The sequence below is a fragment of the Podarcis gaigeae genome (genome assembly GCF_964106915.1).
Source record: "Podarcis gaigeae genome assembly, chromosome: 8".
NCBI classification, from domain to species: domain Eukaryota; kingdom Metazoa; phylum Chordata; class Lepidosauria; order Squamata; family Lacertidae; genus Podarcis; species Podarcis gaigeae.
Genome location: NC_139684.1, coordinates 65,289,406 through 65,302,818, shown reverse-complemented (window position 1 = coordinate 65,302,818; position 13,413 = coordinate 65,289,406). Strand labels below are relative to the sequence as shown.

The following is a 13,413-nucleotide window of genomic DNA, read 5'->3' as shown; positions in this document are numbered from 1 at the left end:
GCACTGAAAACTGCAATATTAGCCTTTGGCGCCAGCCCACTGAACACAGTGGGTTTTACTTCTGGCCAAGCATGGGTGACATTATGCTGTAACTCAAGGAGAGGGAACCTGTGCTTCTCCAGATTTTACTGGACTACAAGTGCCATCATCCCTAGCCAATGGCCTTGCTGGCTGGGGCTGAAGTACAGCAAAATTTTGAGGGTCACCCGCTGTACCTATTACATAGGAGCAAACTCCTAGGGATCTTGGTCCCTTTGTGCCCCCTCTCCCAATAAAATGTTTGAGGGGGCTGCCCCCCCAAAAAAAGTTGAGGATGTGCTATTCCATGTGATTATGTGGGGTGGTGTTTACCTGCCCCCCCTATTTTATTCAAGTTAGCACCCTTGACCTATTGTTGTTATTATTGGGAATCATATCGGGCATCTGCAGCAAAAACTGCAAGGGCTCTCGTGCCGCATTGGCTTACAGTGGCGTAAACTTTCGTGAAGTAGTTTACTAGATGCCCCACGAAATCTCATACCCTTGCCAAGTTTTTAAGGCGCCACAAAGCCTTCGCCTGTTATAACTCATCATCATCATCCCAACTGCAATATGTATTCTGCGCTATATATATGTAGATTGAACTTATTGAACTATATATATATAACTTGAACTTATTTCCCTCCCGAGAAGCCCGTCCGTCTAGTGACAAGACAGCATCCCCCGCCCCCCCCCACTAAGCCTCCTTTCCGCACGGAACCAGACGACGAAGCACCCGGCCTCCTGGCCCGTCCTCCTTCCTGACCTCACCTGTCCGGCGTCCTTGATCCCCCGCGGGCGGGGGCGGGGCCTCGCCGTAAACTACAAGTCCCGTCATGCCGCGCGCCTCACTCCCCCCTTCCCTGGAGCGGGGCTTCCGGCGGTGGCGACGGGGACCTTCAGCCCCTGAGGGACTCTCAGAAAGAGGCGGCGGCGTTGGTGGCGCGAGGTGAGGTGAGTTGGAGTGAAGTGAGGGTAGGGGCCGGCCGCACGGCCGTCTAGGCAGGAGTTCGCCAGGTGAGGAGGTGCTGCTGGTTCCCCTCATCTGACTCCAGGTGAGTGAGTGAGGAAAGTGAACAAGTTTAGTCGGCAGTTAATTCTCAGCCCCGCTCTCAGTGAGAAGCGAGGGGGTCTCTCTCGCAGCCCCCCCCCAATACTCTTTTTTTTTGTTTTCGCTACTTTAGTTTTCTGTGAGAGGTGGGTGGGGCATTTGCTTTCTTTTATCCCTACAGCCAACTCCCCACCACATCCCGCTTTTCTAATTTGCCAACCTCCCTTTCAGACGCTGCAAGGGTCTTTGCTTCCTGCTCCTTCTTAATCCTTCCGAGCTGCTGCTGCTGCTTCTTTTTTTTTTTTAATGCATTCGCATCAACAGATCTGCTTTCCCCGTGTTGTTAACCGCTCATTTTCAATCGGTTGACATGATCTGTGTTGTGGCTGGTTTTGTAAAGAGGCTTCTGAAAGGCGGGCTGTAACTCTTTTAAACAAATGAATACATCTGCCCGTCCAAATTCACTGTCTTTTTCCTGAATTCTCTCAGCTCCCTCAGCCCTTAAAGTATCTTGCACCCATCATTTAAAAAAATGGGGAGTTTCTCATTATTTCTCTCTCTCTCGCTCTCTGCCTCTGGTATTAACCCACCTCTTCTAATATTAGGTGGTAGTTGATCTGTCAGTGCCTTCCTGTCACTAGGTGACCTCCCTTTTGTGCCCCCTGCCCCCCAAATGCATTGAGTGACTTGCATGACCCCTCACTCATCGCTCGTCTTCCCTGCCCCCTCCCTGACTTTGACTGTTGTGTTTTATCAAGTATATTGGCTCTTTCTCCCCACTCATGCCAAAAGGGAACTCTCCTCTTGAGTTTTCAGTGTGTTACAAAAAACTAAATCAAGAGTGATGTCCTGTATTTACTTTTGGAAGTGTGTGTGTGTGTGTGTGTCTGTCTCAATATGTATCTGCCAGTACAAGATGAAAATATGTTGCTGTATATGTTGAATGCCTCAAAAGACTGACTTGAATGCCTCAAAAGAACCAATTTGAAGGGTAGCTGGTTGATTTGTGATTGTTTTGTAGCTCAGAAAGTGAGATTTGTCTTTGTATTCTCTTTTTACCCTAATGAACTGATCTGAGCATGTTTGTTAACTTGTAAACAAATTATGAAATTTATTGGGAAGAATAGATGTGGCTTGCTTGAACTTAAGCAGAGGAATCTGTGTGAGACAGACAGTAAACTTTTGGGATGCTGGTATCTTCCTCTGTTTTACACTAAGAAAAGGAAGCAACCCTAATCGTTTAATGTTTCTAGCTGCATTAAGCCTCAGGAGAGGCAGCATACTGTATTTATTTTTAAAAATTAAATACTTACATTTGCAAAAGTGGGAGTATTCAAACTATGTCTTAATCTGCCCCCCCCCCATAAAAAGTGAATGTTTTAGTCAATTCTTGCCTCATCCAGAGTTTCCCAACCTTTAGATGTACTGTGCTGCCCACCATCCCATTTGGACCTAATTAAATGGATGTTGGCCCATGATATGGAAATTGCTATCCTTTATGTTGCAGTGGAGGATCTGTGCTTCTAGGCATCTGTATCTAAGATTAGATTCTTAACATATTTTTACCTACTTAGGGAAGTGTCCTTGTTCTCAGAATACTGAATTGGGAGATGACTATTCTACATTTTTCAAAAAGGGGGTCACTTATTTAGGCACTTCAATGTTGGTTTCCTGGGGTATCTTTTGTCTTTTTCATGTGGTGTGTCTTTAATCAAGTCTTTTTATTCACATGACTCATGTAAACATATTGTTGCTATGGACTAAACATGCTATCTTTTTACTGTTTTCTTCCAATGGGATTATTAAACCCTTTTGAGTACCTTGGATTGTGTTGTGCCAACCTCAGGTTGGGCTTGACTGGGGTATGTCATACTTGTGCAGTGTGCAAAAGTTTGGGTTGTCGGTAAGAATGAAATAATTGTTTCAGGTCCCTTTTTCTGTATCTCAGTTATCACATTCAAGAATGTTCTTCCCTAACCCCAAATATGGGAAGTAAGAAAGAGGTGTGCAAATGCTTAATGTGTTAACTCTTACAGTCTTATGGAGCAGGAAGTAATGGAGGGAATGCATGTTAAATAGGTCAAATCAACACACAGCCAGCTACTGTTTTCTGAAAATGAAGACTGGAAAATAATGGTTGTGATTCTTCAGTTGTACATTGAGATTTTTTAGTTTTAGCTAGTCATAGATAGTAAGAAGACAGAGCTTCCATTAGAAGATCTGAGTGGGAATATAAATTGCTGCTGAGGAGCTGATCTAGATTGTGATTGCATATTTGTTTCTGTGCTTTCGGATTAGAAGTATGTGATTATGCAGACTTTCTACTTCATTCAACCACCAGTTAAATTAATCTCTAATTTAATTTGATAATCTTGGGAAGCAAATCACTTCTACCAAGCAAAATAGGTCTGTATATTGGTCATGTGCGGCTGTTCTTGATGGTAGTCACTGAGATTGGTGATGTTGAGGTATTAATAAAATTAGGTGACAATTGCTGTTAACTTGATATATAAATTCTAGAGGGATATGTGTTATGTCTATAGCCTCAAAAGCAATATGTTTTTTAAAAAAGATTTATTGTGGCATAAACTTGAGAAAATCCAATCTTAATAAAGGAAACATGAGGAGTTAACTAAAGCTAGTTTAAACAAAAATAATTTTCTTCCAGTAGCACCTTAAAGACCAACTAAGTTAGTTCTTGGTATGAGCTTTCGTGTGCATGCACACGAAAGCTCATACCAAGAACTAACTTAGTTGGTCTTTAAGGTGCTACTGGAAGAAATTTTTTTTTTTTTGTTTTGACTATGGCAGACCAACACGGCTACCTATCTGTAACTAAAGCTAGTTTGTTATTGACAGTGAAATGCATGCCAAACAGAAGGGATATGCTTTGCAAGGAGCTCAAAATTTATGAACTAGGAAGTGCAAAAGTAAGGGCTTTAATCAGTAAGTCACAGAGTTTCCCTTTTAAGTCTGCAGGAAGTAATGAATGCTTAGAAAATAAGTTAATGTCATGGTTAGAGCATTGGGCTAGGCTGGGTAGCATGGGTTCAATTCCCCCTATCCCAGCTGTGCATCTCAATCATAAGACCTTAGGCTAGTCACACTCTTTCAGCCTGACTTACCTCATAGGGTGGTTGTGAGAATGAAATTGGGATGGAGGAAGGAAAAGCGAATATGTGTCACCCTGAGCTCCATGAAAGAAAGGTGAGATAGAGATATATACATGCAAAAGAGATGTCCCAACTAAAGTTTGAAATCCTTTTAACTTCAGGGGGAGATATCTCAGCACATGCTTAATTTTCAGGGGAAGAGGCACTCCTGGTATCTTTGGACTTCAAAGTGTTCAACTGTGACTAGGTTGTGTCATCAAAGTTTTATAGCTCCATTATTGAATATGTCTCTGAGATCAATACCCCCTTTGTTAAATGTATATCACTCTTTTGTTGCATTTATTTTAAAGCACATGAGAGGTAGAATGTTCTGAGACAATCAGAGCTTGCCTTTGAGTAAAGAACTTGCTTTTCCTAACGTTTATTTTTAGCTGTTAATTAGCAGTGCTCACTGAGTCCTTTGAGATAAGGGTTGTTTTTGGGTGTTGCTGTATGACAGTAGCGGTGCTGCTGTTATGAATGACTTAAGTGGTGAGCCTCATTTATTTATTTAATTTCAAGTGTTTGGCTTCCTCTATTCCCAAAGACTTATTGCAGTATTTTAAAAAAGCAACTGAAAGAACTTCCCTTCATTCTTGACCAGATGTTTGCTCAGATAATAACTCTGAACACTGCATTTGGAAAGCCAAAGGCTTTAACTTTTATAAAGTGTCTGGAGAAAGTGGGGTGGGTCAAAAGCCAGAGAGCAGTTTGCAAAATGGCAGGCAATGGCATGTGGAAGGAATTGCTAGGAAGCCACCCTTGGCTACTGGTAGCAATCATTATGGGATGCAGGGAAGCAACTTACCAGTAATAGTTGTGTTTTGCTTCCTTCAACCTTTTCTCTGTTTTCCAGTTCTCGGTATCAAGATCATTGCCCACCACCCCACCCTGTAAAGTGCTTTCAAAACCTCTTAGTATTTTTTTCTTTCTAGAAGGGTGTCTGTAGGCACTGACAGTCTTGCATTTGAGCACTAGCCTAGGAGCCATAATTGAAAATGGACTTGGGTGCAGGTAAGTGAGCTATGTGTAGGCATATGAGGGACTGAAAACTTTGTCCCTCCTCTGTGTTCAGCATAGAAACTAATCAAACTGCCAGAGGAAGAAAGCCCCTGCTTTGGTTTCCAGTACAGAGATGCAGCAGGTTTCTACAAGAGGGACAAGAGCTGCACATTACTCCTCTGCTAACACACAGCAGGCTAGTAAAAAGTTTTGGAGGCTAGCGACTTTTGTGGGCATGTTTACAAGGTTGCTAAAGGCTTTGGTACAGTCAGTAGGGATGCTTGTGGAATTCAGTTTCTGTGAATTCTAACAGAAACTTAACTGGCCTGATCCACACCTCCTGGACACATGTGTTGATCCGATCATATATGATAAGGATTGCAGTTAGAATGTTTACTAAGTTTCTATTAGTAACCAATGCTACCTGAGAACTTCAGTGACAGTGTTGAATCCAAGAGCACCCACAAACTATGGACCTGTCCCTTTCAGGGGTCTGCAACCCAATCCAGGACAGGCCACTTCCTCACCTCCTGGACTTAAGAACTTAGGGCACTTAACACCTCTTTCTTTTCAGGGCTCAGCTTCAATTTATTGCCCCATCTCAGTCCTTCAACATCTCCAGGCACTGGTCTAGCACCTGAATGGCTTTTTCTGATTCAGAATGAACAGAGAGATATCAATGGGCATCATCTGCATATGGGTGTTGCCTCACTTCAAATCTCCTAATGACCGATCCCCAGCAGTTTCATACGGATATTAAATAGCATGGGGGACCCCCACAGGATACCACAGGAGAACTTCCATGATGCTGAGCAGTAGCCTTCCATAACTACTTTCTGGAAACAACTCTAGAGGTAGGAGTGGGACCACTGAAGTACAGCCCCCCCAATCTGCACTTCCCCCAAGAAGGATACTGTGGTCGGTGATATCAGAAGCCACCAAGACATGAAGGAGAAAAAGCAGAGCTGCACTTCCTCTTATTTCGCTCTTAACAAATGTCACCCAACAGGCAACCAAGATGGTTTCAGTGCTATGCTGGGCCTGAAGCCAGACTGGAATGGATCTATGTAATCAGTTTCTTCCAAGCATTAGGAATAGTGATGCAAAATCCATCTTTTAAATAAGTGTGGTGGGTGGGGTAGTCACTGAATAGTTAAGCTACATATGGGTAGTTAACTGCTTGTTTCTGATGCAGTTTCTGGGGTTGTTATTTTTTAATGAAAAGTGGCCCAGCGCTCTAATTTAGTGAGGAAGCTCTGACAGTTAAATTGCATTAAAAGTTTCTTTCTGAATAACAGCTTTTGATGCTATAAACCTTGTGTATGCTTCCAGCAGAGTACCTATAAATTCCGTCTCTGGATCATATCTCATTTGCTTACTGCTTGGTAACTAGCCTTGCCCTAGTAAAACAATGTTTCACAGTTTAGGTTGTTTCCTGTAGTAACTGTAGAGCATTTATACACCCTTGAGATTTGTTACCATAGGGTAAATAGTTGAGGGTCACAATGTTTAATCAAAGTGATTATTGTAAAAAAATACTCTGATCTCAAGTGTGTGTATGTATGTGAGTTTCCCTCCATTAAATGTAGATTAGAGCTGTTAAAGAGAAGACAACTTCCCCTGCCCCTCTCAAGGTCATAAAGAACACCCCCTCCCATATTTTAGAAATGTCTGACTTGAAATCAAGTGTTGTGCTTTGTTGTAAACAAAAATCTGCGCTTTCCCCCTTATCCTATCACAGATTCAAAAATGAAAGAAAACTCGTGGCTATGGACTTTACTTTAGCCTGGCATGCCTATCTACAGTAACTGATCTCTGCCCAGAGACCTTGCTAAATCCTTATTGACATACTAATCTTTGTTTGAATCGTCTTCATTTCCTAATAACTGTCACCAAAGCTCTTTCATACAATGCTTTGGGGAGTGGGTGGGGGGAAAACATGCTCCCCCAAAATATTCTCCTGGTGGCGTGAGCCAGACTGCATCTGTGAACATATGAAGGAGCTTTGTATAGGAGGCATTGTATGATACCAGTTGTCTAGCAAGGCAGAATGGCACACAATGGAGGAGAGGGTACTATTAGGTGCAACCCTGTCCACCAGAGCAATAACATTCAGCCCTTTTCCGGCCCTTATTATCCCTGTCTGTGACTTTCACTTCTCTAAAAGTGTGGTCATCTCCTGATCTCAAAGGCAAAGAAAAAAGAGGGGTCAGAAGGGGAGAAAAGTCATGTGCTAGAAATGAAATTTATTCCAGGGATTACTCTTTTCTTGAGGGTACGGTTTTAATATCAATTCTCGCCAAATGCACAGGACACTATAGTAACTTCATTAACTCTGCTCATTTTCAGTGATGCCCTTTATATCTTTTAATTCCCTCTTATGATGTCTGTATCATGTTGCACCTCTCTTCCTTCTCTTCTTTCCCCAGAAAACTCTTAGAGGAGACACTTCTACTCAATCCACAACCCTTGCCCTCGCTTGTAAACAACTGATACTGCAAAAAGAAAAGTGAATGCAGACTAGCTTTCCCCAGGCTTGGTGCTGGCATGATGCATCCTTGGGTAGTTCCTGGAGCTGCAGTGCCAAAACCTGCCTTAACCTCCTACATTTGGTGGCTAGGAGCAGCATTATAATTTCCGGTAATGCCTCTGACATATCACTTTGGGTCACTGTGGTCAATTAAAATATTGGCTCAAAGTTGCCTGATTCTCTTGGCTGTTCCATGCCAATGGATCCTTGACACGGTACAGTTGTTCCTAGCTTGCACTAGTGCAGTACTTGGTAAAGTAACAGGCCTTTACAGACTCCTGTTGATTTTAGGCAGAAGGGAAGCTGTTGCGCTGCTTCTGATATTTTATGTGGGGAAGGCAGGAAAGATCTGATAAAGCACTTTTGCAAATGATGTTATTCTGTTGTTTTTGTGCCAGTGGTATGTGGATTATGAAATGCAATTTGCAATTGCTTAATTAAGACTGGGCATGCTGTCTAGCCGCCAAATAATTGATGCTTTTGAATTATGGGGCTGGAGGAGAATCTTGAGAGTCCCATGGACTGCAAGAAGATCAAACCTATCCATTCTGAAGGAAATCAGCCCTGAGTGCTCCCTGGAAGGACAGATCCTGAAGCTGAGGCTCCAATACTTTGGCCACCATGAGAAGAGAAGACTCCCTAGAAAAGACCCTGATGTTGGGAAAGATGGAGGGCAAAAGGAGAAGGGGATGGCAGAGGACGAGATGGTTGGACAGTGTTCTCGAAGCTACCAGTGATGGTTGGAGAGTGTTCACGAAGAGTCGGGCACAACTAAACGACTAAACAACAACATGCTGTCTAGCCTAATAATAATAATAATAATAATAATAATATGTTATTTCTACCCTGCCCATCTGGCTGGGTTTCCCCAGCCATTATTAGTTAATTGAGCATGTCTTCCTGGAAGTCAGGAAGCAATGCAGGGTATCCAGGGATGGAGGTCAGCTATGGAGAGCCTAGTACTCTGAGTGATTAGTTTCCAACCATAAACCATTATAGGCAGAGGGGTTTGTGTAGGCAAGATCAAATCAAATTACAAAGCTATATGTGAAAAAACTGGAATAGTGTCTTGTAGTAGAGCAGGGCCTATTTGGAGTTTTACCAGCAAAACTGAAAGAAAGGTGTGGAGAGAAGGATAACAATGCCATTCACTAGTCAGTGGAAAGAATCCACTGAACTAGCTGCAGCCCCCCCCCCCTTCTTTTTGCTAAACTCAGCCCATTCTGGACTATGTCAGTCCTTGTGCTAGCTTTCAACCTTAATCACATCCTGGGTGAGGCTCATGCAGGTATGGCATAGCTGCAGATTGCAGGGCCTTGAGACTACATGTGATTCAGGGGAAGCAGCAACAAGTTCTGCCACATGTGAATCTTCTTAGAGAAAGCAATTGCGTTTATGAAAGGCAGTTCTCATCATAAATAGTTTAAGGGCACATTTGGACCCAGGAAAGAAAACACTTTCAGAGGATGAGCCTGACACTTGCTTTAGGTACCATTCCAGCTGATTTTATATATTATTTGAGTTTATTTGTTGTTTTCTACCAAGATGTCTCAAAGCATCTTACAACAATAAAATTCATGCAGTAGTAGCTTACATAAATATTTGAAATCAGTAACAACAGAGTAACAACAGAGAGTGTCTTTCTTCAGGGTTAGGGTTCAAAGCGTGAACTGTTCTTTTCCTTTTTTCCTCTCTGGCTTGGAAATTAACACCTGCAACTAGTAGGGACAAAGTGTAAAAGGTAAAGGTACCCCTGACTGTTAGGTCCAGTCGTGGACCACTCTGGGGTTGCGCGCTCATCTCGCTTTCCTGGCTGAGGGAGCAGGCGTTTGTCCACAGACAGTTTTTCTGGGTCATATGGCCAGCATGACTAAGCCACTTCTGGCGAACCAAAGCAGTGCACAGAAACACCATTTACCTTCCCGCCAGAGCGGTACCTATTTATCTACTTGCACTTTGTCATGCTTTCGAACTGCTAGGTGGGCAGAAGCTGGGACCGAACAACAGGAGCTCACCCCGTCGTGGGGATTTGAACTTCTAATCTTCTGATCGGTAAGCCCTAGGCTCTGTGGTTTAGACCACTGCGCCACCCGCGTGTATTTTATAACAAATGCATTATGCTGTGGGTCCATGCTGCGGCTCCTGATCCATATACCTGCCGTGTAAAACAGGATATTCCAGATGTCAGGAAAATTAACCCACAATGTGACCCTTAAGATGGATGCATTCCCTTTTGCTTTAGTTGTGTGCTGAAATCCCCTAGCTGACTAAAATTGTAATCAGAGCCAGGAGGAAGTCAGAAAGCATCTACTGCTCAAGCGTAGGAGTGTCAATGTGTGACCTGCTTTGCATTTTAGATGTGATGTCTATATGTTTGTGGGTCTTCTTAACCGGATGATGATGGCTTTAAGTTAATCAGCTGGCTTTAGCTGAGCAACGTGTACCTACCTGCCTGTGCATTTATGTTCTTTTTAAGTAGAGGGAGGCAGCTGTTCATTGTGGTGGTTGGAGATATAAAAATGGAAACAAAGCATGGAGAAGCATCTGCTACGGCCGTATTGACTACTTAATACAATAAAAATTCCAGTGTGTGTGAAATACTGTGTGCCTTTTGAGTTCCTTGCATCTCATTTTTTTTGAGATGTAGACCAAATTATAGTGTTTAGATGCAATTTCCTCTCCGCCCCATCCTGCTCTCATCTATTATGAGCTGGCTATTGTGCCTGAGGCCAATTAATTGTAGAAGTGCATTTTAAATAAATGCCAAATGAAGCTGATGCCTTGTGAGATCAGCATAGCATTGGATAAATCACATTAAGTTTCCTGTGGGGAATAACTAGTGCCCAGTATATCTAATGTTTGCCTTAGTCCGCATTGGAAATTTGTCATGGAAACAGGCTGCAGCTAAGCCTCCCTGACCATTGGTCATGCTGCCTCAGGATGTTGCATGTTGCAGTCCAGCAACATCTGAAAGGGACACAGGTTCCCCTACCTTGATCTGAATGATATAAATACCACAAAGCCTTTTTAAATAAATGTGGTTCTGTTAGGATGCAGAAGGGCTAGGATTTGCCCTTTATGTTTTAGCATTGTGCTTTGAAAAATTAAACTTAATTTGTCTTTTAAAAAAAACATTTTCACCCTTTCTTTGTAAAAATAAATAAACAAATAATACTAATTCCCTTAAGTACGCAGGTAGGATGGCTTGAAAGCTTTGGGGATGCTTACATTTCCAGTTAGCACATAAGTTAGATTATCTCTTCTCTCTGAAGGATTTATTCTGATTTGGCAGCATTAGTGATGGAGAAATAAAAACCATTTTTGAAATCCACTTTGCTGCATTTGAGCCTCCAGGCTGCAAACCTGTGGTGAAATTTCCCTGTCTGCCTGACTGGAAGCATTCTATGTGATGGCTGTGCTAAAGGTGGTTTCACTCTTAGGCACAAACTGGTTGTTTGGAGGAGGGAGGTGACAACTGGACAGACAATGCATGTTGAATACACAGAAGCATTATGTGGGAAATAAGCTTTCAAGGGTGGTCTATAACCATTTATTGGAGCCTTAACAAAACCTAAAAACAATTCTATTCCTTTAAATGCAGTGTGTGCATTGAAAATATGACAGCAGTAACACCAGAGGAACAGGAATGAGGAAGACAAAAGGAAACTCCTGGTTTTCAACTTCCATGCTATGTCTGTAGTATCAGTATATCCCTCCCTCTTTAAGGTTGAACATAAAGCACTATACCTTTCAGGATTACTTCAATGTAAGATAACAACCAACAGTAGTTGACATGTGCCAGTTTATTGCAGGTGCAGAACTACATGTATATTCAAAACTAATTTATCTTAATTGAATATATGCAAAGTAGCTGATAAGCTCAGGATATGTTTCCTATGAGAAATGTGTTCATCACCTTATTCTTGTTCAGGACCATATTGTCCTGGTAATGTGATAAAATGAATTTCTAGTCCTTGATATGTTACATTTTATAATTCTTCCTTCCTACATGGAACTCAGCACCATACATAGGGTCCCCAAACATTCTTCCATCTAGGCATCAACCACCTAAGCTTCAACAAGGTTGTTGCATCATATGCCTTTGAAAAATGCTTTGGCTCCGAATCATCCTCCTGTATTTGTGCACATGGCATCAGCCAACCCTTTTCAAGGGGATTATAATACCATTTGAGGGTGTTTCCTTAATTTAGGTTTGTAGCCTACCTTTATCCTCAGAGTGTAAATGTTCATCTAATCTAGCATCCTATGCCCTACACTGGAGATAGAAAACCCATCAATAGGGTATGAAGGCAGGAGCTTATCCCTCAATCTTGCTCTTCAGGGGCTGATATTTAGTGGCACAATTTGGACCTGCAACAAAATGTGAAGTTTTCCTGTCCAAGTTTTCAGAAACTCGGTTTTACCTGCCCTCCAAACCGTCAATCAGGACTGTTTGGCCACTGATCATGCTCCATCTTCTCACCCCTTAGCAGTTTTTCTAAACATTGTTTAAATACTTCTTAAAACATTGGGGCACCTCCAGGTTTTCTGATGGTACCTGACTTGTACCATTTTGGCTAAATATAAGCAATGGCACACCTGACCTAGACACTGGATTTGGATTTTGGATTTGATATCCCGCTTTATCACTACCCGAAGGAGTCTCAAAGCGGCTAACATTCTCCTTTCCCTTCCTCCCCCACAACAAACACTCTGTGAGATGAGTGGGGCTGAGAGACTTCAGAGAAGTGTGACTAGCCCAGGGTCACCCAGCAGCTGCATGTGGAGGAGAGGAGACACGAACCCGGTTCCCCAGATTACGAGTCTACCACTCTTAACCACTACACTACACTGACTCTCACTGGAAATAGAGGGGAATGATGTTGCCTCTGAGTATCAGATGCATTTGTTTATTTAATAGGAAAAGCGGGAAGAAACTGTTTGAGCAATATTGACATTACTGCTTTTTCATGACAGAGCATTGGTGCCAACGGTGAGGGGAGTTTCCTTGGCACTGGCTGCTCTTTAGCTGCTGCCCAATCAGGTGCACCTCAGTTCCAGGTAGCTGACTCATTTCATGGTGCTACACAACCGCCCGTTGTTTCCGTAGCAGCTGAAAATTTACCAAGAGGGTGGGGTCCATAGTTCACTGCAACCTGGTTTGAAGAGTGTACATATGGTTTTATACTTAATTCTGGTAAGGAATTTTATGCTAAAGACATACTTAAATTCACCATCACTACTGCAACACGATGTGGATATTTTAACCGTATTGGTGACTTTCAGATGTTTTCGTTTCCTTTTTCCTGACTGCTAGCAATTCTTTCAAGCTAATGGCTCTGGGAGTTTCCCTAGGAAGTGCAGGTGTGTATAATGTTTCATAGCAAAGCAAGTTCTGCTTTTATAGTACGAATAATCAGTAAAAGTCAGTAGAATGATGAAATACTTTCATTTGTTCTCAAAGAACTTTGCCAAGGAAGTATCAACTTGCTCAAATTTTTTTGGTCCATTTTACTTGTGTGAGAGGGCACAGGATGTAATTTTTTATTAGAGGCACCTGGATTCAAACAGCCATTTTGAGGTTGGTATACATTGCCTTTTAGGTTAAGAAAAACTTTACAAGGCTGTCCACCTAAAAACTTGTGTGTGTGTGTGTGTGT

General features: G+C 42.4%; 1 protein-coding gene across 8 annotated transcripts in view; it reads left to right on the top strand.

Annotated features, from left to right (window-relative positions):
- The first annotated feature begins 873 nt into the window (after positions 1-873).
- The window catches only part of PHACTR4 (phosphatase and actin regulator 4), an 84,124-nt gene continuing 71,584 nt past the window's right edge, over positions 874-13,413 (top strand). Inside the window, exon 1 of one of the 8 annotated variants that reach the window (XM_083750757.1) lies at positions 874-972. The gene's annotated coding sequence lies outside the window, so the exon portion shown is untranslated. Of the gene's footprint in view, positions 1,074-12,769; positions 13,118-13,413 lie in introns of those variants that run through there. The other 7 variants (XM_083750761.1, XM_083750753.1, XM_083750756.1 and 4 more) reach the window with 7 other exon arrangements.